The 25,706-nt window shown below is 37.3% G+C and overlaps 1 pseudogene; it reads right to left on the reverse strand.

Moving 5' to 3' along the window:
* Positions 1–3,070: 3,070 nt before the first annotated feature.
* Positions 3,071–9,203, reverse strand: LOC101434087 (protein FAN-like; annotated as a pseudogene).
* Between the last annotated feature and the right edge of the window lie 16,503 nt (positions 9,204–25,706).

Consider the following 25,706-nt stretch of genomic DNA (forward strand, 5'->3'; position numbering starts at 1 on the left):
TGTTAGAACTATATGACAAAGAATTTAAACTGGCAATTATAAAAAAATGCTCAAAGAAGTAAGGGTATACATCTTGAAATAAAAGAAAATTAGAAAAACTGAGGAGAAATAGGAAGAATCAAAGAGGAATTTTGGATATGAAAAAACACATTAACTAAATTAAAAACAAAATTATAAGACAGGCTGTAAAATAATATGTTGATCACAGAAGAAATGTCAAAATATTAGAGATACATAAATAGAAATTATCCAAACTTGACCACAGAGAGGTAAAGTATTAAAAAATATATAAATAAATGAACAGAGTCTTAAAGACCTGTGACAGGAATAAAAGGAATTACATTCACATCACAGGAACCCCAAAAGAATAGGAGTAAGAATACTGTGGGAAAAAAATAAATTAAAAGAACTAAGGCTTTAATGTGCCCAGCTTAGGAGAAAGAAAAACAATGATCATTTTCAGAAGCTAAAGGAGTTTTAACCAAGGATGAAACCCAACATATGCATGCTGAGCAAATCATAATAAAACTTCTATATCCTAAAGAAAAAGGAAAAATCTTGAAAACAACCAAAGGAAAATGACCCATTATTAAGTAGAAATAGTGTTTGAAATGAATGTGGATATTCATCAGTATCCATTGAGGCCAAAAGGAAATGGAAACTAATGTTTAAATAGCTGAAAGAAAATAATGGTTAATCCAGAATTTTTTATAAGCAAAAATATCCTTCAGGACTATGATGGTCAATTTCATGGGTCAATTTGTCCAAATTATTGTGTCCAATTGGTCCAAAACTGTCTTAAATAGTTACTGTGAAGTTTTATTGTAGATGGGATTTGCATTACATTCAGTTAATTGCATCCATAATCAACAAAGAAATACTGCCTTTGGCAATTTGTGGTAATCTCCTCATCCAATCAGTTTAAGGTTTTACAAGTGAGAATTGTGGGTTCTATCCTTGCCTTAACATCAATGCAGGCTCTTGCTGGAATTTCTAGCCAGGCACTTTCCCCCAGAGAATTCAAAGGACTTCAACATCACCAGATAGGAGTTTGTGCAGTGAAATTAGACTTGCCAACCTCCCTGTTGTTTCTGAAGTAACCTGACTAATTTAGGAATGAAGTGAAATCAAGACATTGTCAGATAAAGTAAATAGAGGAATACATTGATAGCATACTGATAACAAAATGGCTAAATAAGTTATTAAGAAAGAAGGAAAATGATACCAGAAAGAATACTGAAATACTTTCAATGAAAGAAAGGCAACAGAAATGTTACATCGATGATAATACAATAGATTGTTCTTTCTTGATTCTTTTCATGTATTTTGGGAGTTGAGGCCCAAAATATAACATTATCTCCTATGGTTGATAGCAGGTGTAAATCTTAAAACTTAAGACAACTAAAACCAAAAATGAGAAAGGAATTGATCAATATTTTGGTAAAATTTCTATATTCCACTTAAAATGGTAAAATATTGATTCTAAGATGACTGCAAAAATTAAGGTTTATAATTGTGGTATGAAAAATGTCTAAAAATCATCCACCATGAATTTTATGTTCTAATGTACAGAGCATGATTACATATGTAACTACTCCCATGTTTATACTATATTTGGTACAGTTGACCTTAAAATAGAAATATTATCTGGAATTATCCACTGGCTGCAATATAATGGCATTGGCCATCAAAATCAGAGCTTTTTCTGGCTGGTGGCCAAAGGGGAAGTAAAAAAAAAATACAATATACAAGAGATACTCAACACAATGATGCTGACTTTGAAGATATATGTGGTCATGTGGGAAGAAATGCAGATGACTTTAAAGAGCCCAGTGAGGCCCTAATGGAGAACCTACAAGGAAACAGACATGACCATCTCTGAAAGGAGCTGCATTCTACAAAAAACTTGAATGAAGTTGGAAGCAGATTCTTTCAGATAACTTATAGCAAGAAACATAATCCTGAAGACACCTTGATTTTGGCCTTTTGTATTATGAGCAAAAAATTCAGGGACATTATACCTTGGCTTGTGACCCTGAAAACTGTGATATAGTTTGTTTTGGCTTCAATCACTAAGTTTGTGATATTTTTAGCATAGCAATAGAAATAGATGCAATAGTAATGCCTGAAACAATATGTAAAATTATACAAAGAAAATACAAAAAAAATTTAAGTAGACAAAGGAAGAAATAATAGTGTAAGAACTTCAAATGTGCCAAGAAAGAATGAAAGGAAACACAATAAAACAAATAACAAAATGGTTGATAGACACCAAAATTCCAAAATTAATTTATTTTTGAAACTCTTATTTATTTTATACTCTGTAATTTATTTTCTTAAAGTATTTTATTTTCTTTTTTAATCACCCCCACCCTGAGGTCTGCTCATCTTCTTTAGGAGGCACCAGGAACTAAACCTGGTACCTCCCATGGGACAGGCAAGTGCCCAACTGCTTGAGCCACTTCCACTCCCCCAAAATTAATTTAACATAGTACATTTAGACTAATTAAACATAACTCTTATTTTTTTGTGTGTGGATTACAGAAAAATAATTTTAATGTAGAAAAGATGAGCATTAATAGCTATACAGAAATAAAAACTGTTTCTATATCTGGTAAGCACTGATTTAAGAACTGCTAGTCTTTCCCCAGGCTCTCTGAATCTGCATAAAAATTGTAGAAAGTAAACTTTCCTTGAAAACAGGCACATATCCAAAAACCCAGTGGGCAGCAGTTGGAGTAGATTAGAAAGAAAAAAGAATGATCTGGAATACTACACATTTTCTTGGAAATTTCAAGTTATTCAGTATCTCTGTCACCCAAAACTGTCTTTTGACTATCATCATAGGGGGATGATCCTCTATTTTTTCCCCCTAACAGTGCAATATCTTTATCTGCCTTACAAATGGCATCTAATAGCTTTCAATGAAATCACCATGATTTAGAAAGTTCAAAACCACCCCTTTTTCCTGGTGGTAAACTTCTAATTATCATTACACATTCACCAGTTCTTTTTAAAGTCTTGTTTAAAAATAGAGTTCAATTTAATTTCTAGGAGGAAAAAAAGGCACTTAATACTTCAATTTCCAGAACATAATTTGCCTGTCTGCCTCTCCTGTGATGCTATTACTACACTGTTCATTTATCCACATGAATGACACAGCACTTTTATGACCCTGTATTCTCTCACTGGTTTTTGCTCCAAGGAGGTCCCAAACGAGCAGTTCACAAGACCATGATGTGGACAATTGACCATGAGGTGCAGAGGTGCCCAGAGATGTACTTACCAAATGCAATGGATGTGTCATGATGATGGGAATGAGTGTTGCTGGGGGGGGAGTGGTGGGGTGGGGGTGGTGGGGTTGAATGGGTCCTCATATATATTTTTTTAATGTAATATTTTTACAAAATCAATAAAAAATTAAAAAAAGACTGTCTTCTGAGTAACACTGTATTTCTGCCCCAGATAAAGCACCTCTGTGGCTCCTCTGATGTCAGAGAAGAAATGAGCATCCCAGTCTGCATGTCCATGATGTTCAAACAGCCATCTTCTCCTGTACTGAGGATGTGGTGCCTGTCTGGGCTAAAAGTGGTATCATGTACTGTCCCTGAATGGCATAGTATCTGGAGCAGTAGTGAGATCCCAAATATTAACTGTACCTTTTTTGGTTCCTGAAGCCAGAACTTTGCTGGCAGCATTTAAATTGATTGTGTCTACACTGACATCATGTTCCAGCTCAGCCAGCAAGTCACACTGATGTCTTTTGGTGTCTGGCATGTCCACAGGAAGACCAGGCCACACCTTCACTGTAGAGTCCCATGATGCAGAATATATGTTTTCATGCCAAAAGATACTATTAACAGCATCATCATATCCCATTAATGTGTCTTGGCATCTTCCAAATGCTATGGAATAAAAATAGATGTTATTATCCCATGAAGAACCTATAACAGTGGTATCTCCTAGTAAAACATAAACAAGATGATAAAGCCATATTCAGAAATGATATACTTCTTTGTAGCATTTTGGATTCTTTGGAAAACATCTTCAAAGAAAATGATGTTGTAAAGCCTAAAGACCCATTGCAAGAGACTATGACTCCAGTAACTGCCTCTTTGTGGATTTTATAGTGCTCAAGTAACTGCAGTTGGATGATGTTACTCCAGGTGAGAGTTTTGCTTTCTTTGGTCAGGTCTTCAAAAGATTGTCACCTGGGGAGCCTGGGGCATCTGCTACAGAAGCATTATTACTGCAGTTTTGAGACACACTTTTAAACTTTGGGGTGATCCTTTGAGGGTCTGGTGTCATGAACAGCTGTTATGGTATCTGCCCAAATTACAAAATTTGGGTCAGCATGGCTATTTCCTCATCAGGACCCTCAGTGCTGTTCAAGTCCATGCCTCCTTCATAGGACAGGGAGTGAAATATAACATGGCCTCATCGGCATCACTCCCTTTTTGAGTGTAGCCAAATATGATATTGACCCACTCATGAAGATGCTCTGACACATGATTTCTCTCCAATGCCTCTTTACTCTTCTGGAGAAAATCCTCAGGACGTGATGGCCCATGGGGAAGTTCTACATCATCCACCATTTTTCCCCCTTGTCTCTTTCCCAAATCCAATTTCAGACTATTCACTAAAAAGCCGACATCATCACCCAAGAATTCTGGAATCAACTCTTTAAAATCAGTTGTACCATCCATACAGTTTTTCCAAGTTTCTGCAATATGGTTGAACATTCTATCTGCATTATCAAATCTTCCATTCTGAAGGCACAGGATATATTCAGGTGCAATCCTACCAAGATAAAGCAGCACATAACCTGGGGAAGAAGAGTGACTTCCATATGTGAATATTGCCTCTGGCACTTCCCAAAAGCTGTCAGTAATTTCTCCAGCCTTTCCTTGTTTAGTGCTCCAACGAGTTTACTAAGATCACAGAAGTTTCCTGGATTTGACATATCTAATCCTGAACTGTAATAATTGGTTATTATCCATGGAAACACAGGATACTGGGAGATGTCGTTGCAGCTTTGGTCAGCCAGGTGGTTGAGGGGCAGGAGGTACTGGCAGTAGGAGAGAAGCCCATGCTACCACTGGAGCATGAAGCTCTTGGAGCTGTGCTTGGCAGTATAAAAATAGAGATCATCTCTACCTTGACAGTCATAGAACTTCAGGTAGATGTCAGAACACAGGTCATCTTCTGCAAAGTACTTCCAAGCCCAAAGACATGAGGCGTGTCGCCTTTTGTGAATGTGACGGACGTCCTGGAGCATTATCTGAACCACAGGCTTCAGGTACTGGTTGAGAGGCTGCAAATACAGGTTCATGCAGGTGATGCACATGTGCCCAGAACTGGTCACTAGAGGTGTCATCATTTCCACTTTACATTCCACATGCACTTTTCAAAAACGCTTTGGAATCTGTTTTCTCAAATAATGTCCTAGCCAAGCATGACTGCAAAATATCGGTTCTCATGTCAGTTTGGTGCTCCTGTTTGTCAAGGCAGGAAGATCTGTGAAGCTGAAGTAATGTCTCCACAACATCTTCCACTTTGCCCAAAACATCCAATATAAACCATAATGTAAATCAAAATGGAGCCATGTTTGATAGCTATGTTTCAAAATCTGTACATCAGCTGCAGCAAATACAGCATTAACATGTAAAAAGATCATTGCTGGGGAAAGGGGAAAAGGGCTTGATGTGGGATATATGGGAGCCCCCTATATTGTGTGTGTGAATAACTGATCTAAAACTTTTTTGAAGACAAAATTCAAAATTAGAAAAAAAAAGAAAGGATGTAGACACTAAGGAAGAAATTAAAGAAAGTGCCTTGCCACTGTACATACAGGGCAACACCTATTACAGTGATGAAAGGCAAATGTTTGAAACAAAGCTTTATAATATTTTTCATTTTATTAATACACCAATTTATTTTTATTTATTTTAGTATTTCTAAATTATTAGGGATTCTATTTCTAAATTTTAAACCCATCACTATATTTCAATTTCCTATTAATTGAATTGGCAATATATTAGGCTTCATTGTTGAAGAAGTTTTGGACTACAGAGAGGTTCAACTATGGCAGGGGAGGAACACTGGTGTGGGGTGTTATTGATGGAGGTCACATGAATAGGGGACAGTTCCCCAGGGCATGTATATAAGGGACATAAAAATGTTCTGAAAAATGTTGCATATTTTTATAGTAGTCACAGTTACAAATATCAACTGAGGTAGTGCTGAGTTCCTACCCAGGGGAGCTCTATCATATTGTCCAATGGAACAACAATAATCACCCAAGTACAATGGCAAAGACCAACAAGGAAGGATGGTCCAATAATGAGCCCTTGATACTGATGGCTATGCTTATGAACCTGTGCCTGAAATATGAACAAGGCCTAGAGCTGCAGGGTGCCTAAGAGTTACCTCCTGAAAGCCTCCATGATGCTCAAATGTGGCCACTCTCTAAGCCAAACTCAGCATGTAAATGCATTACCTTCCCTCCAGTAGCATAGGACATGACTGTTGGGAATAAGCCTCCCTAGTACTGAGGGATTACTACCAATCACTAACTGGTGATGTAACTAGAAAGAGACCTTGAATAAAAGGGTCAACTCAGACCAGCAGAATATCTCAGCCTACATATTGGATCAAGTGTTAAAAACTGCTTTTTGACCTTGAATAAAAGGAGGAAATGGCAAAGACAAATGAGTTTACATGGCTAAGAGTCTTACAAAAAGAGTCGGGAGGTCATCAGAGGGGTCGTGCTTATGCACACCTCAGCAGGACCCCAGAGAGAGCCATGGTAGATACAACCGTAGGTGCTGGTTCTCTTGAAGGCTATGGAGACCCACAGGGTATACGGTCATTGGAAGTTAGATTTGGAGTTCTGTGCCATGTCAGAGGGCCCTACTTTGGAATTTATGCTCCTGAGTGTGATGGAGCTGGACTCAGATGTGACCTGCCTACACATGTCTCTTGTCACTTTTACTGAATTTCTTTTTGATGCTATGGATGGTGCATACTCAGGGGACTTAATCTCTGGACTGCCCATGTGCCAGCTGGGCCCTAAGCCTCAGCAGAGTTGTGACTCCTACTCTCTGGTTCATTGGACTTACCCAGATCAGTTAACAGGGAGGTGAAGATAACCAAACACCACACCAGGGAATCAAGAGTGCCAAAAACTGCAAGCCGAGGAATTGCATCCATCATCCATGTGGAATCTAAACCCCCTCTTGGTCTAGAGAGGGAGTGGACATCACCATCCCAGGGCCAACAGAATGGAGGAATAAAATATGGATTAGAGTGGCGTTACTGATATACTACTATAAAACTATTGTGACTAATAATAGAAGAAAATGTAGCATTGAGGTAGAGAGAGTGACCACAGTAGTTCCTGAGGGCAGGGAGAGGTAAGAAGAGATGTGATGTGGGGGCATTTTTGGGACTTTGAGTTGTCTTAAATGATATTGTGGGGTAAGATGCTGGACTTTATACATCCTGCCTTAACCTACTGAATGTACTGGGGGAGAGTGTGAACTACAGGGTAAACTATTATCTTTGTGGTGCAGCAGTGTTCCAAAATGTGTTCACCGAGTGAGATAAGTGTTCCACAATGATGGGGGAGGTTGTTGGTGTGGGAGGAGTGAGGTGGGGGTTGGGGATTATATGGGAACCTCTTATTTTTTTAATATAACTTTTTTGTGTGTGATGTATATATCTTCAAAAAAATACAATTTACAAAAATGATGTGGTAGGGGGTGGGGAGCAAGGTAAATGGAAACCTCTTTTTTGTTTGTTTTTTTAAAATGTTTTTTAATGTAATGTTCATTGTGATCTATTAACTTTAATCTTTAAAAGTGTAAAAAAAAACAAAGCAAACAAACAAAAAAATGACGTACTCCATTTGGTCCCTTTCTATTTTATAAAGTGCAACAATGTTATGTTTCTTAATAAAGTATACCTGACTGAAAATGAGTGAAATCTCCCCTGATTTTACCTTTTCAAAGTGTCTATTGGCTCCATTTTCTCCATGTTTTCCTATTTTTATACACTCTCTCAAAGGAATCTTAATGATGGGTTGGGATTTTGCATCCAGTTCAAAAATCACTGACTTTGACATATTTTTAAGGAGCCTCTGATTTTGCTTTCACACCGACTACCTTTAGGTTGAATATGATTAGATGTGTGCTGTTCTGCGGTCACCCCTCGGGCTGAAGTGTGGTTTGCTGGCCTGGCGGGGGAGCGGCCACAGCAGGCCAAGCCGCTGCCCCCATAATAGGGTGGCTGGTCGGACTCACCGCCACCCCTGAAGGGAGCTCGGTATGGGCGCAGAGTGCCCTCGGGTCTCCCCTTCTCAGCAGCCATGCTTCCGCGGCCGCCCCTCCTCCCGGATGGCGCCACACGATGACTGTAGGGTGGCACCCTTCTTCTTCTTTCTCACTGCGCAGGCGCAGGGCGGAAAATTCCAATCTGCCCTTTTCCCCTCCCCCGACAGCAGCAACAGCCAGGCGTGGGCGGAAAAATCCAGTCTGCCCTTTTCCCTCCCCCAACAGCAGCAACAGCCAGGCGTGGGCGGGAAACTCAAGTCTGCCCTCCACCCCAGCAACAGCAGCCACCAATCCCTAAACCCTGCCCCTTCCCCCAGCAACAGCGACAGCCAATCCCTAACCACCACCCCTCCCCCATCCAGTACCGCCCACTGACCTTTCACCAGCAACCGATCAGAACAGGGCATGGCTTCGACCAATCAGCCTTCCCCAGCCCCTATAAAACTGTTGCCTCTCCCTCAATAAAGTTGGACTTGCGTGTTTACCTTGTCTCCGCGGTAGTTCTTCTGCCGTGCGCCCTCCAGTCCTGAGAGCCCCCGACAAGGGCCTGGCCTCCCTTGTCCCCAGTTTGTCGCCTGCTTCTCCGGGCAACCCCGTCAGCCGAACCGCGCAACCCCTGTGAGACCGACCCCTCGTCTGCTGTCGGACCGACCCCTCATCCCAAGTGGGACCGACCCCTCATCCCAAGCGGGACCGACCCCTCATCCCAGGCTGGACCAACCCCTCGTCCACAGCCAGACCCCACCTCTACCGACCAAGCAAACCGTCGCACTGTTCAAAGTAGTACTCCTCCAAGTTAGGCAGCAGCAAGGAAAATCTCTCCTTAGAGTAGGGCTGCAGCTGCTGCTCCTGCTGCTTCTTCCTGATAAACACCAAGGAGAGGCAGGTGGCGGCGAGCTCCACATGCCCTGCTCGGGCTCAGCCCCACTGGTGATCCATGAGGAAGTAGAGCGGGGTGAGCGGGTCTGGAGGTGCCAAACATAACTATTATAATTACTTAAAAAATGACCCAACTAAAAGTATTGTCAGTGGAAACTTATTTGAAATATAATGGTATAAGTAAACTAAAATGAAAAGGATTAAAATCAAATATACTGTGCAAATATTATGAAAAAGAATACTTGCTTGGCTATATTAATATCAGGCAAAATAAATATTGGAGAATGGAAGCAGAAATAGCTCAACTGATAGAGTGTCTGCCTACTATACAGGAGGTCCAGGGCCTCCTGGCCCATGTGGTGAGCTGGCCCACGGGCAGTGCTGCTACCTACAAGGAGTGCCGTGCCACACAGGGTTGTCCCCCATGTAGGGGTGCCCCACCTTGCTGCCCATCAGCTTTCTGTGTGTGCAGTGCCACTCTTGGGTGAGCTGTGCTTTTTGTCCCTGCATGAAAAAAGCACAGCCCACCCAAGAGTGGCACTGCACACACAGAAAGCTGATGCAGCAAGATGATGCAACAAAAAAGAGACATAGATTCCAGGTGCCACCTGACAAAAATGCAAGTAGACACAGAAGAACACACAGTGAATGGACACAGAGAGCGAAAATGGGAGGGAGAGGTGGGAAGGGGAGAGAAATAAATCTTTTTTAAAAAGTTGGAGAAAAGACAATTATCATAGACAAAGAGATATTATATACTTATGAAAAAATTAATCATGAAGGCATAAAAATTTATATATATATGTAGGAAAAGCTTCGGGATAGATAAAGAAAAACTAACAGATCTCAAATGCAAAAAATACAAATCTACAATGTCTCTTGGGAATTTTAATATTTTTCTCTTAATAATCAATAGAATCAGTATACTAAAACCCAGTAGCCATATAGAAGAACCAAACTGTACCGTTAACATTAATAGACCATTTCATACAAAAACCACATAATAAAAACATACTTTTAAGTGAAAATGGAATATTTGCAACTGCTAACCATAAGGGCTTTACTTGCTATTGTTAAGGTTACTTTAGCTTATTTCCATTCCTCTACATGATATTATAGTTTATCATTTTTATTAAAGTGGCAACGTTAGCTTATTTCTGTTTTGTTTTTTTAATTTATATTGTAGTTGTTAACTTTTGTTAACTGAATGATTTCCTAGAAAAATCCTCATCTCTTTAGACTTTGGGAGACAAATTTGAGCTGGGGATTTCCAGCTTGAAGCAGGTCAACCTTGCATTAAAGCTATTTACTCAAAATCCTGTAGTCATGGCATTGAAGGTTTTGTGCATCAGGCATGAGCCCTTGCTCAGTAACACATTCATCAAAATACTTTTGCTTAATAATGAAACAGGTCTTCACTAATGTGAAAAATGAAATCATACAAAGAATTTTCCGTTATGATAATGTGTTAAAATTAGATATGAATAAGAAAATAGTAATTAGAAGAAAATCTCCAAAAACTGAGAAAATAAGCAACAGTTTCCTATATAACTCATGGTTCAAAGAAGAAATATCAAGGGTCATTGGAAAATATTCAGAATTGAACAATATGAGAAGAAATAATATTGAATGTGTGGAATATAGCTAACTCAGATTTTAGGAGGTAATTTATAATGTCAAATATATATATTAGGATATAAGAAAATTTAAATTTAATGATATAATTTTCCTTTTTAAGAAACTAGAAAAGGAGAGAAAAGAAAATCCCAAACTTGGAAATGAAAGAAATAGTAAGGATAAGAAAAGAAATCAGTAAAATTGAAAGCAGAAACATAATTGAAGATTTAAGGAACACAGTAGAGTAGAATATCTCCAGGAATTAATCTTTCCACCAAAACAATATATTGAACTACAGGATTGTCTGAATAAACTATTGTTATCGTTATTTATTCCTTGATTACTTTATTTATGGCCTTCTCTTTAAGAGAGGCCAAGTTTATCTATATTGTTCTTTGAAAAGTATCACATCTTTAAGAGACACAATTAATATTGAGTGATGAAATTAGAAGCCTTTACATATATTACTCCTTCTTCCTAAATCAATTTTCCCTTACTTCTTTTTTTACAATAATAAAAAATATTCTTCATTCAGTAGGTACACTCCCCCCTTATTTTTGTTGAATCCTTAATTTTGAGGGATTTGGGGCAATGTCCACTCTAACTGCTTCAGGCTGAGAAGGGAGGTAGACAGTTGAGGGCAGAAGAATGGAATTGTTTTGCATGCAGTTGAAGATGCTTCTTGCTTTTGGGATGGGGCTGATTCATCATCATCATCTTGTTAATTGTCCAGGGAAGACCCAAAGAATGGAGACTAGGAGTTGGACACATATTTACTGGATTTCAGAGCTCTACTGGCATTGAAACAAACCAAAGGCTTTATCTGAGAAATAAACCTAACAGGTAAATTGAAAATTATAGGTTCAAATAAAAGAGTAGAAGAATCACGATTAGGAGATTTATGAATGAGTATAACTATGTTATGTTGGGGACATAGTATTTTATATGAGTCAACTATTTTTTAAATTTTGAAATATTTTTTATTTTTAAGTAAGATTTAGATTACATAAATGGTACATCAAAAAGAAAGGGGATTCCCATATTCCTCACCCCTTTCCCCTCCCACACTTTCCATCATTAACAACATCTTTCATTTGTATGGCACATTTGTTATAATTGATGATCACATATAGACACTTGCTACTAATCATGGTCTATACTTTAGTTTATAGTTTACACTTTTCACTAAACAATTTTATAGGTTTTGACAAAATGTCTAATGACCTGTATCCATCATTGCAAAGTCATATGGACAATTCCAATATCCCCCAAATGCCCCATGTTATACCCATTCTCCCTCTCCCTCCTCTCAGAACCTCTGGTGGCCACTGCCTTTACATCAAGAATATGCATTCTTCCATTGCTAGAATAATATTTTCTACTTTAGCCCATATTTACATTCCCTCCTTACATTTGTTCATGCAGTGTTAGACAGTTATAATTTCCCTACACATGCTCTTCTACCCTTCTATTGGAATTTATAATTAACACTATACTTGTTAAATATATGTCCCAGAGACTTAAATCTTCAGTGGGTTCATATGCTGGTTGAGGCCCTGAATCTCAGCAGTTATAACACCTACTGTCCATTCACTGGACTCATCTAAGACAACTAACAAAATGATGATGTAGGAAATGCCCATCCCAAAAAACAGAGAGTATCTATAACTTCAGGAAGATAGCTCCACCCATCTTCTCCCTTGGATCTAAGCCCCCTCTCAATCCAAAACAGAGTGGGCAACATCATCACAAAGTCCTCAAGATTGAGGAATGAATCAACCATTTTAACTGCAGGGTCTAGTGAAACACTGGGAAGCCCCCAGGGAGGAGCAGGGAGAAGAGGCTCCTCTAAGGCAGTAAGCACAGTGGTTTCCAGCCTTCCTGTGTGTTACAAATGCCCCCTCTGTCATCCTCCAGGCAGGCAGCAAGGGGGACTGCAGCTCGGGCTCCTGGTCAGGTTGTCAAGGTCAGGGTGGGATTTAAAGACAAAGACCTCCAAATTCTGGGCTGTGCTGATTGCTGACCACTGCTTTGATGAGCTTCTTAAGATTGCTGGGGTCTTCTCTGATGGTGGTCTTTGTTTCAACCGTGTTCATGTGAAGGTGGCAGAGGAATCTTAAATGCAGTAAACTTCCTCAGAACTATGATAAACAGTTAAAGGGCTGCACTAACTGCAGAAGGACTAAATCAAGGAAACTCAGTTTCAATAGCAATAGAAGAAGCTTATGGCGGTTCCCTCCCCCGCCCCCGAACCTCCCCAGTGTGAAATGTGTCAGCTTTTCTTTCATATGGGCCCCTGGCCCTGTTCCAGAGGGAGCAGTGTGACTCCTGTGCACATACTAAGGTGTGTTTAGTTTGCTGAAAGAAGCTGGGTGCAGTATACCAGAAAAGGGGTGGTTTTTATGGTGAATATTTATTAGGTTAAAAACCTACAGTTGAGAGACCATGAAAATATCCAAATCAAGGCATCATCAGAGATGTTATTTCACCAAAGGCAGTCTTCTGGTGAGCCTGGATGCCCACCATTTGGCAAGGTGCAGTGACAGCTCTACTGTTCTCTGCCTTTCCCTCCAAGCTCACTTTCTCCTGGAGCTCAGCTGTGGGCATCAGGCACGTGGCAGGGTCAGCTGGTCTCTCTTCTCTCCCCCAGCCTCATTGCTTCAGCTTCTTGCTCTCTGCGGGCATTCACCCTCAGCCTCTTAGGGACCTGTTTCCATGCTTCTGTACTCTGCTGATTCCAGGTTCCTGCATCCAGAACTTCACTCTCTGTCTCTGCAGATTTTTTTCCTGTGTCCACAGAGTTTTATTTCTAGTAGGTGTGAAATGATATCTCATTGTGGTTTTGATTTGCATTATCTTCATAACTAGTGATTTTGAGCATTTTTCATGTGCTTTTTAGTCCATTTGTTTATTCCCTTTTGAAAAAAAAGTCTATTTCAAGTCTTTTCCCCTTTTTAAATTGGGTTGTTTGTCTTTATATTCTTGAATTATAAGATTCCTTTTATATTCTGGATATTAAACCCTTATCAGATATGTGATTTCCAAGTAATTTCTTCCAATAAATAGGCTGCTTTTCACTTATTTGCCAAGTTCTTTGAAGCACAAAAGTTTTCAATTTCGAGGAGGTCTCATTTATCTTTTTTTTTTTTCTTATGCTTTGTATATATAGTCTAAGAAACCATTGCCTACCACAAGATTCTGTTATAAATAATATATAAAATAATGTTAACTTATTATTTTATCTACACATACATAGTTTTAATGTTATAGAAATACAGATTCTAACAAATGTTTAATAAAGATTACATTCTTTCATCAAATGTAATTATCATATATACATCTATGCATATATATTTATAATATTAATGTTCTAAAAAAACATTTTCTTAATGTAACATTTAAATTTTTAAAGTAAATTGCAGAAATCCTGACACTTTATCTTTAAGCAATTTAAAACATATCTGATAAGACCAGGCTATCTCTAACAAAATCATGATGTCATTCTCTCAGCCAAGGCTAATGTCAACTTTAATGTAACAACATTACAAACATTATATTATACAAATAAAAAATATTACATATTATACAATATCATATATTTGTCTAAATATAATATACAGTAAGATAAATAATAAAAGTAATGTTATATTAATCATTCAGAGTTCTGTAAATTATAACTCTTCTAACCAAAGAAATATAGTCATATTAAATACTGGAGAGTTTGTTTCTCTGTAAACTAATATTAACTGATATACATAATAAATATTTAAAGAAAAATAAAAGACAAACAGCAAAATAATATAGCAGGCTTTCTTTCATGAAAGAATGAAAGGAAAGTAAGAAAAAATAAATATACATATACACAGATACATACACATATGCACATATACATAATATTTTTTATTAGAGAAGTTTTGAGCCTACAAAATAATCAGGCATAACATGCAGGATTCCTTTATATTACAGCACCACCAATACCTTGCATTGTTGTAGAACATATGTTACAAATTATGAAAAATGTAATCAAAATATTACTGCTAACTCTAGTCCATAGCTTACATTTGGTGAATTTTTTCATAAATCACTCTATTATTAATGCCATGTATTAATATTACATTTTTACAGTTCTTGAGAGAATGTTGTCATATTTGTACTGTTAAAATAAGTTCAAATCCCACTCATTTGGATCTAAAGTTTTGTAAAACCATTTTTCATGTGCATGGTAAATAGTGTTAACAAAGTAAAAGTGCATAATGGTACATTAAATCTTACTGGTCTATCATGAGAAACTCAAATTTATAGCAAGTTGATTGTATAGTCCTATTTTACCAGAATGCATTTTTTTATACTTACAGGGAAAAAAAATTTATAACATCAATTCATTGTATACTTTTGTCTGGCAAAACAATTCTTGGAAAAACTTTTCTTGTATCTTGTTTTATTATTTTTTTAAATAATTTTTTAAAAGATTTATTTATTTAATTTATTCTCTCCCCTTCCCCCCCAGTTGTCTGTTTTCTGTGTCTATCTGTTGTGTGTTCTTCTTTGTCCGCTTCTGTTGTTGTCAGCAGCATGGGAATCTGTGTTTCTTTTTGTTGCTTCATCTTGTTGTGTCAGCTCTCCGTGTGTGTGGTGCCCTTCCTGGGCAGGCTGCACTTTCTTTTGTGCTGGGTAGCTCTCCTTATGGGGTACACCCCTTGCACATGGGGCTCCCCTACATGGGGGCACCACTGTGTGGCACGGCACTCCTTGCACACATCAGCACTGTGCATGGACCAGTTGCACACGGGTCAAGGAGGCTCAGGGTTTGAACCATGGACCTCCCATGTGCTAGACGGATGCCCTAACCACTGGGCCAAGTCCGCTTCCTGTATCTTATTTTAGAAAATGAAAATAAGCAAAATTGTTGCTCTTAAACAAATTAGATTTCCTTTTTAAAGATTTTAAAAGATTAGTTATAAAATGAGTGCCTATTATTAGGTTAGTAGTGACTGGGTTTTATCAAGAAGAAAAGTTTATTCCCTCTAGAGTCCTAACTGTTGCTTTTCCAAAGGGGAAAGGGGGCAGGATATAAATTACAGACAAATTCCAATATGAACTCTTTATATAATATAAGTGAGAATTTCATTTTTCTTTACTGATACGTTTTTTATTTAATTTTTTCTTCTTTATTTTCTTTTAAATGTTACATTCAAAAAATTTGAAGTCCCCATATACCCCCCAACCCCCTCACTACACTCCTCTCATATCGACAACCTTTTCCATTATCATGGCACATTCACTGCACCTGGTGAATACATTTTGGAGCACTGCTGCAACACATGGACAGTGGTCCACATAGTAGTCTACACTCTCCCCCATCCACCCCATGGCCCATGGCAGGACACACAATGTCCAGCATTTGTCCCTGCAGCACCACCCAGGACAACTCCAAATCCTGAAAATACCCCTACATCATATCTCTTCTTCCCTCTCCCTACCATCAGCAACTACCATGGCCACTTTCTCCACATGTAACTAGAAAAAGACCTTGAATAAAAGGGTCAACTCAGAACAGCAGAATATCTCAGCCTACGGTATCAGGTGTTAAAAACTGCTTTTTGACTTTGGATAAAAGGGGGAAATGGAAAGGACAAATGAGTTTATATGGCTATGATTCTCCAAAACCGAGTCAGGAGATCATCAAAGGGGTCACACTTACACACCTCAGCAGTGCACACTTACACATACCTCACCAGAGACAGCCAACGTAGATAGGAACCCAGGTACTGATTCTCTCAAGGGCTACAGAGATTCACAGGTTCTATGGTCATGGCACATGACTCTGATGCATTTTTGCTGGCAAGATCTTTTCCTTTCATCTTTTAAAAAAAATATTTATTTCTCCCTGCCCCCTTGTTGTTTGCATGTGCTGTGTCCATTTGTTATGTGCTGGTTTTCTATCTCTAGGAGGCACCAGGAACTGACTCAGAACCTCCCATGTGGGAAGTAGGGGTCCAACAACCCAAGCCCCTTCCACTCCCTGCTTTGTTGCATCTCTCATTGTGTTCCTCACTGTCTCTTGGTTCCATCATCTTGTTGTGTCATCTTGTTGCATCAGCTTGCTGAACCAGCCCATTGCACCAGCTTGTCATCTTGCTCATCTTCTCAAGGAGGCACTGGAAACTGAACCTGGACCTTCCACGTGGTAGGCAGGAGCTCAGGCACCTGAGCCACATCTGCTTCCCTCTTTCATCTTATTGGTACCTCATATTGGTAATGTAATCTCTGAAACCAAAAACAGCAAGAAATTTTTTTGCTACATTCAGGATTGTAGAAGTTTAAAAAAAATTTAGAGGTTTGTAAAGATGTTAATAAGGTGTGGAAATATACACACTTAAAGAATTTGTTGAAACCAAATATAACTTAGGTAAGGCAAAGTGTATATTTTTTAATATTATTAGGTTGGTTGGCTAAATGAATGTGTAGACATTTTGGGGTACTAAAAAATGTGGATACACACACATAGGTGTCCAAAACCCTTGCATGTAAATTTCTGCTGCATCAAAAACATGTTTCTGACCAGTGGACTTTGATGTATATTTCCTAGATAACTGGGTCTAAGATTCCTACTAATCAAGAAGGACCTCAAAAACCAGGGTAGGGATTACACTCTAGAAGACCTATTATGATACCTCTCTATTCTCAGCTATCAGTCCATTATGCTAAAAATGAATGTGGAAAGAACTCATCTTTAGCAATATTTTAAATAGACAATTTAATAATCCATTTACTATGAAATTTTAACTGTAATATTTCCTTGGTATTGGTGCACTAAATAAATTATGTTTTGAAATATCTTGCACTCTAACATCTAACCACAGAAATTTCGCTTAGTGAACTCATTTTCTTTTTCTCTATATAATGGAGACCCAAAGTAACTATTTGCTCCAGAGAGAGGATTCATATGTGGTTCATTTACATCAGACCATATGTGAAAGTGTAAATAACATGAAATACAAAAATTAATTCCTGGGTAATTTCCAAATTAAGGCTAATCCTAGACACACAAACTTTGCTCTGGGTACTCATATATGTTTGGCTCTTTGTGAATATGGAAAGAGCTGACTTCAGTGTGTATAATTCAAGCAGTCATTTGCTTATATGCACACTAAGAAATCTCAAAAAGCAGGTGGAGATTGCAATACATAGGATTTTTTTTGATTCTCAAGCATATTAGCTATTGATACATAGGGTTAGTAAAGGAGATTATAGAAACTTTTCTTCACAAATATATTATTAATGAAAATATCACTTTTATTTTCCCAATATAGGAACAAATTCTGAGGTTTCATTATATTTGCATCAAAATGGTAGAGTATTAACATACATTTCCTCTCCATGTGAACATATTCTGTATTTTATATGCCAATAACAAAGCTTTGACTTAGTAAATTTATACACTCATGGGCAAAACTTAAGGGGAATCTATTATTGTTCATGATACATGGTGGTCATGAGATGACTCATGGAGAACACACCTACATATTTTTATTGACTTATTTATCATACTTTCTGTTTAGAAAAAATAAGTTAATTTTGTAAATGTGGTTATAAAGTTAAATGAGGGGGAATGTGGGAAGATGGCTGTGGATTAGACAGGTAGGGCTCAACTGTCTCATAACAACCACAGAGAGAGAGCCAAAATCTGGCCAATTGACCTGGTGTGGAGGTCAGCAGACCAGGTTACTAATTCACAACTCCCAGGAGGGTGAAGGGCAGAGAGACAAAGAACCCAAAACAACAAATATGTGTTACCAAACCCCTGGGGCAGCAAGGAAGGACACCCCTTTCTCTCCCTCAGATATTAAGCTGGAGTAAAACCCCTGGCTCACTGAAGATGACTGAGAGGGGAACAGAATCTTCCTCACTGTCAACTGTTACCAGGGAAAAGGGAAGGGGAGTCAGGGGGCACTTTTCTTCAGTGAATTTAATCAGCAGAGCACTCTTTGAATCTTGGTTCTGCATAGACCAAAACACAAGAAAACTAACACACCTCTGTGGAAAGATGTGCCAAAGAACACCATCTGCTGGCTCTTTTGACATTGCATGGACAAAAACTACTGTTGGTATTCTCTGTACACTAAATCCAGGGAGAAAATCTGTGCCCCATAAGTGAGTCTGAGATACAATTTTGATAATTTAAACTGGAAGTTTTAAAGACTTAGAATAAGTTGGAACAAATATCAAAGAAGAGTTGTGGAAAAAAAGCAATAGACTAAAGAGAGAAATTGGCTGTCAGACTAAAGTCACCAACATATTCAGATGCCTAGATATCAACTAAAATTTACAAGCCATCCTGGGAAACAGGAAGAGATGGCTCAGTCAAAGGAACAAGTCAAATATCCTAAAAAGATACAGGATTTAAGGCAATTAAGCAATGATAATTACACAACTCTCCATAATCAATTTAAAGAATTGAAAGAAAATATGACTAAAGAGATAATGTATATTAAGAAGACAATGAGTAAGTATTAAGAACAATTTGAAATCCTGCAAAGAAAGGTAACAGACCTTATGGGAATGAAACACAAAATGGATGAGACTAAAAATACATTATAGGGGAGCATATGTGGCTCAAGCTGCTGAGTGCCTGCCTCTGAAATGGGAGGTTTGTGTTTGGTTCCCAGTGCTTCCTAAAGAAGACAAACATCAAGCAAAAATAATGAGCAGACAATTATCAAAAACAGCAAGCCGAGAGGGAGCCAAAACAAAAAGAGCAGGGAGCAGCTGTGATTCAAGTAGTTGTGTGCCCAATCCTCAAGTGCAAGGTCCTAGGTTTGGTTCCTGTTGCCACCCAAAGAAAAAACAAACCACACATTGAGCATACAATGAGCAAAAATAATGAGCAAACAGATGAGGGAGCCATCTCAGGGCAGGAAGATATTTAAAAATACATTATAAGAGCAGATATGAAATGCTCAAAGAAAGATTGGTGATTTTGAAGAGAGAGCTTCTGAACTGGAAACTCAGGAGAACAGAATGAGAAGAGAATGGAAAAAATGCAACAGGACCTCAGGGAATTATGTGACAAAGCAAGATGCACAAATATACACATTTTCAGTGTCCCAGAAGAAGAATAGAATGTAAAAGAGGCAGAAATAATATTTGAGGAAATAATGATAAAAAAACTTCCCAACTAGTGTGAAAGACATAAATATCAACATCCAAGAAAGATAATGCACCCCAAACAAAATAAATCTGCATTGACCTACCCAGAGACACCAACTGTTCAGAACGACAAATATCGAAGACAAAGAGAAGATTCCAAAAGCAGCAAGAGAAAAGAAAAGCATCTAATACAAGTGAACATCAGTAAAATGAAGTGGCAAAATCTCATCAGAAACCATGGTGGCAAGAAGAAAGTGGTATAAATAAAAACATACAGAAAGAGAAAACCTGCCAACCAAGAATTAAATATCTGGCAAAACTGTCTTTAAAAAATGAGGGTGAGTTTCACATCTTATACAAAATTAATTCAAAATGCATCAAGGACCTAAATATAAAAATAACAGTAATAAAATTCCTAGGAAAAAATATGGGAAAGTATATTCAAGATCTTATGGTAGGTAGTTTCTTAAACCTTCCACACAAAGCCTGAGCAAAAAGAAAAAAAATAGAAAAATGGGACCTCCTCAAAATTCAATACTTTTGCACCTCAACGAACTTTGTCAAAAGGGTGAAAAGACAGCCTACTCATTGGGAGAAATATTTGGCAATCACATATCGATAAGGTTTTAATATCCTTGATATACTAGGAGATCATACAACTCAACAATAAAAAGACAAATTTTGTGATTAAAAAATAGACAAAAGACTTGAAAAGACAACTGTCCAAAGAAGAAATACAAATGGTGAAGAAACACATGAAAAAACATTTAACATCTCTAGAAATTTGAGAAATGCAAATCAAAACTACAATGAGATATCATTTCACACTTATTAAACAGGCTGCTATTAAAAAGTTGGAAAACTATAATTGTTCAAGAGGATGTGAAGAGATAGGAATGCTTATTCACTGTTGGTGGGAATGCAGGATGTACAGCCACTGTGGAGGACTGTTTGTCAGTTCCTAAGGAAGTTGAATATAAACTTGCCATGGAAACCAGCAATATCATTGCTAGGTACATACCAAGAAGAACCAAGAGCAGTGACATAAATAGACATCTGTACACCAATGTTCACAGTATTGTTATTCATGATAGCCAAAAGTTACAAACAACCCAGGTGTCAATCAACTGATGAATGCATAAACAAATTGTGGCGTATACACCTCATGGAATATTGGGAATATTGTGCAGCAATAAGAAGAAATGAAGCTGTAAAACATATGACAACATGGAGGATGTCATATTGAGTGAAGCAAATCAGAAACAAAAGGACAAATATTATATGACTGTGCTATTATGATACATATATATTATGTGAAACATAAATATACTCTGTAAAATCTGAATATGGGTAAAATTGCATATATAAGACCATTTTTCTTTGAAGCTGAACAAATGTAAATTAATGCTAAGAATGTTAATATCAGGAAAACCTGACCATTGTTCTGAGTGGGAGACCAGATGCAAAGTGCTGCATATTGTGTGGTTCCATTTGTGTACAGTGTAAGTATCAGTCAATTTACAGAGAAGAAATTAGTTTGGTGGTTTTGTTGAGCTGAGGAATTATGGAGTCTTTATGGAGTAATGAGATAGTTCTGAAATTTTTTTAGATGGTGACCGTACAACATTGTGATAATGTTAAGGGTCAATGATTGTATACATTAATTAGAGTGTAAGGATATGTGAATATATCTCAATAAAACCACTTAATAAACAAATAAAAATTTGGACAATAATAGCCAGAAATATCAGATATGTACACAGGGGAAACATAAAGTAAGAGGTGAGGAATTTTCTTGTTTGTCTGTATTTTGTTATTATTATTGAAATAATGAAAATGCTCTAATAATGATTAATTGATGAATGCACAACTATGTGATACTACCAAATAAATATCATTATTGTATACTTTGAATGAATTGTATGCTGTATTAACATGTATAAATAAAATTGACATGTTAAAAAAAAATAAGGATGAGCTCAAAGCTTTAACAAACAAGAAGTGATAGAATATATTACCAAAAGACCAGAATTACAAGGGACTCTAAAATGTGGGCTGCAAACTGAGTGGAAAAAACAAGTATGAGGGATTGAAGAAGAGTGTAGAAATAAAGATTATTAGGCAGTGCAAATTAAAGGTTAAAAAGACAGATAATAGTAAAATACAACAACAGAAAACCAAAGGACAAAATTGATGGAGTAAGCAATGCCTTCAGAATAATAACATTGAATATTAATGGCTTAAACACTCCAATCAAAAAGTATAGAGTGATAGAATGGATAAAAAATAAACATGATGTGGACCATTGACCATTTTGGGTAGTAATGCTTCAATATTTGTACATAGGTTATAGCAAATGTACCATCCATATGTATAATGTTATTAATAAGGGGAAAGTGAATGTGGCTCAAGCATCTGGGTACCTGCCTACCATATAGGAGGTCCTGAGTTTGATTACCAGTGTCTCCTAAGAAGATGAGCAAGACAGTGAGCTGGCACAATGAATTGCATGGCAAGCTGATGCAACAAGTTGAGGCAATGAGCTGATACAATGTGATGATGCAAAGAGATGGAGATGATGCAACAAAATAATGCAACAAGAGACAAAACAAGCAGAGAGAGGAGGTGGCTCAAGTGTTTGAGCACCTCCCTCTCATATGGGAGGTTCTGGGTTTGGTTCCCAGTGCCTCCTAAAAACCTAAAAAGAAGATGAATGGGCACAGACAGCAGACAGTGAACACAAACAATGAGGGAAGAGAGAAATAAATAAAATAAATCTTTTAAAAATGTTATTAATAAGGGAGTGGGGAAAAGGCAGAGGGCATTGGGTTTATGGGAATCACTTGTGCTCTTTCTGTGTCTTTTCTGTAACCTAAAACTTATTTGAAGATAAAATGAAAAAAGAAAATGACACTCCCATATATATGAATATATGGAAGAAAATGACACTGTACATTCAAGACAACAGATCTTACAGTGATGAAAGACACATCTAAATGTTTATGTCAAATTGTTTTAATTTTTAATATTTTATTGTTTATTTTTTAATTATTTCATTTTTTACTTGCTTTTATTTTGTTAGCTTCATTTTTGGACGTTTTGGATCACAGAAGTGTCACAGCAGTGGTGGGGGTGGATCACTGGTGCAATGTCAGTGATGTGGGGAGGCATGGGAAGGGGTTCACCTGGGCATAACTCTAAGGCATATGAGTATGTTCAAGTGTTCATGTGACATTGTCTCAGTGGGTGGAGATCCACACAATAATTGAAAGAATATTGAATTCCCATTCTGGGAATTTCTGATACATTCTCTAATAGTTCAGCAAGAATCCCCCAAGTACAAGGGCAATGTCTAGTGAAGGCAGACAGACCATAATACCAGGTCCTTGATAGTGATGATTTTACTTATGAACCTTTACTTGTGAAATAGAAAATTAGCCTAGTATTATATATTGCCTAAGAGTTACCTCCTGAAGCTGCCTTGTTGCTTGAATGTGGCCTCTCTCTAAGCCAAACTCAGAATATAAAGACATTACCTTCCCCCCGGCATGGGACATGATTCCCAGGAATGAACCTCCTTGGCAGCAAGGGATTATTACCAAGCATGAACTAGCAATGCAACTTGTAAAAGAGCTTGACCACAAGGGGGAAATGGTAAATCCAAATGAGTTTTTATGGCTAAGAGATTTCAAGGTGAGTTGGAATGTCATTCCAGAGGTTACCCTTATGCAAGGTTCAGCAGGATCTTATTAACTGCCACAATAAACAGATACTCAAATAAGGCAGGTCCTAGGGCTCCAAAGACATCCAGACACTATAAGCAAGACAGACAGCTCAGGAATTTGGCACCTTATCAGTGGTCCTTACTTTGGAACTTATGCTTCCCAGTGTAAGAGTTAGACTCATTTATAGTTTCCTTGGACATGGTTCTGTGCTTCTTTTATTTGAACCTATAATTGACATTACACTTGGTAAATATATGTCCCAGAGACTTAAATCTTTGGTCTGACCATGTGCCAATTGAGGTCAGAATCTCAGCAGAGTTGCATTACCTACTCTTCATGTCATTGGACTCAGTCAGGACAACTAACAAGGATATGATCATGGACAATGTGCATCCCAAGGGTCAGAGAGTGTCTGCAGCTGCAAGAAAGAGAGATCCATTCATCAGCCCCATGGGATCTAAGTTCCTTCTTAATTATAAGCAGAGTGGGTATCACCATCCCCAAATCCTCAAGATTTGGGAATGTGCAATGGACTAAAGTGGAATTACATTTTTTCTACTATAGAATTATTATTCTACAAATGAAAGATTTTTTATCATTGATATAAATGTAGTGGCCACCAGAGGTTCTGAGGGGAGGGAGAGGGAAGAATAGGCATAATATGGGGCATTTTGGGGACATTGGGGTTTTCCTGCATGACATTGCAATGATGGCTATGGGCCATATATATTTTGTCATAACCTACACGATTGTGTGGGACAATTACTATAATGTAAACTATAGTCCATGGTGAGTAGTAATGCTCCAGTATGTGTTCATCAATTGTAACAAATATATGATATTAATAAAGGATGTTGCTAATGTAGGAAGGTGTTGGAGGGGGAGGGAATGGGGCTTATGGGAATCCCCTATATTTTAGGTAACACTTATTTAATCTAAAGATTCTTTTAAAATAAAAAGAAATTATTTTTAAAAAATAATTGCATGGATCTTCTATATTTTTATAAAGGTTATTTTTAGGTAGAATATCACTTTTGTTGCTATTGTATTTGGAACATTTTCAAGTATAACTTTTAACTACTTATTGTTATGAAATATTAAGGTAATTGAGTTTTATATTAATTTTTAACCAGAAATATATTCTTTTGGGGCTTCCAAGTATGCAATTACATCAATGGCAAATAATGATTTCACTTTTTCCCTTCAAAAATTTAAACTCTGTTTCTTTTTCTTGCCTAATTGTATTTAATAGTGTCTGTAGAAGAATGTTAAATAATGGTGATGACTTATACCTGATATTAAGAATATTTCTAGTGTTTTCTAACTTAGTATGGAAGAAGGTTTTGTGTTTGAGATAGAAAAACATTATATATCATGGAATTATTTTATTTTCCTATTTTATGCACTTTTTGTCTAATAAAAATAGATGTTGAACTACTAAATGCTTTTTCAAAATTTATGGAAATGAACATAAGATTGTTTTCTCTTTTAATATATTGTCATATGATTTGTATTACTACAGTTCAGAATGTTGAATCATCCTTGCATATATTGTATTTTTTCCTTCTAATATGTTTCAGGATTAGGTTTGGATATATTTTATGTTTTTTGTCTCAATGATATAGTTCTCTAGATTACTTTCCTCTGCAAACTTTGCCAATTTTTATTGTCAATGTTTTGATATAGCCCAACATTGTAAATATAATTAATACCTTTGAATTGTAGCCTTGAAAGTGGTTAAATGGAAAACTTTGAGTTGTATATATAACCACAATAAAAACTTACCCATGCCTTCTGTCTCAGATACATGCTCTAGATATTTCTCTCAATGTACATCGGTAGACATGTCTCATGTAAATGTGTACACATTTTGGAGTTGACTGCCCATCATTTATTTCATGTGCTCTATCATATACTTTATCTCACCACTTTTTTCCTAATATAGTCATTCTCCATTTCAGGCGCCATTTACCACCTGAAATAAATTTTGCCAACACACGTC

This window comes from Dasypus novemcinctus, chromosome 29, assembly GCF_030445035.2.
Source record: "Dasypus novemcinctus isolate mDasNov1 chromosome 29, mDasNov1.1.hap2, whole genome shotgun sequence".
Classification (NCBI taxonomy): Eukaryota; Metazoa; Chordata; class Mammalia; order Cingulata; family Dasypodidae; genus Dasypus; species Dasypus novemcinctus.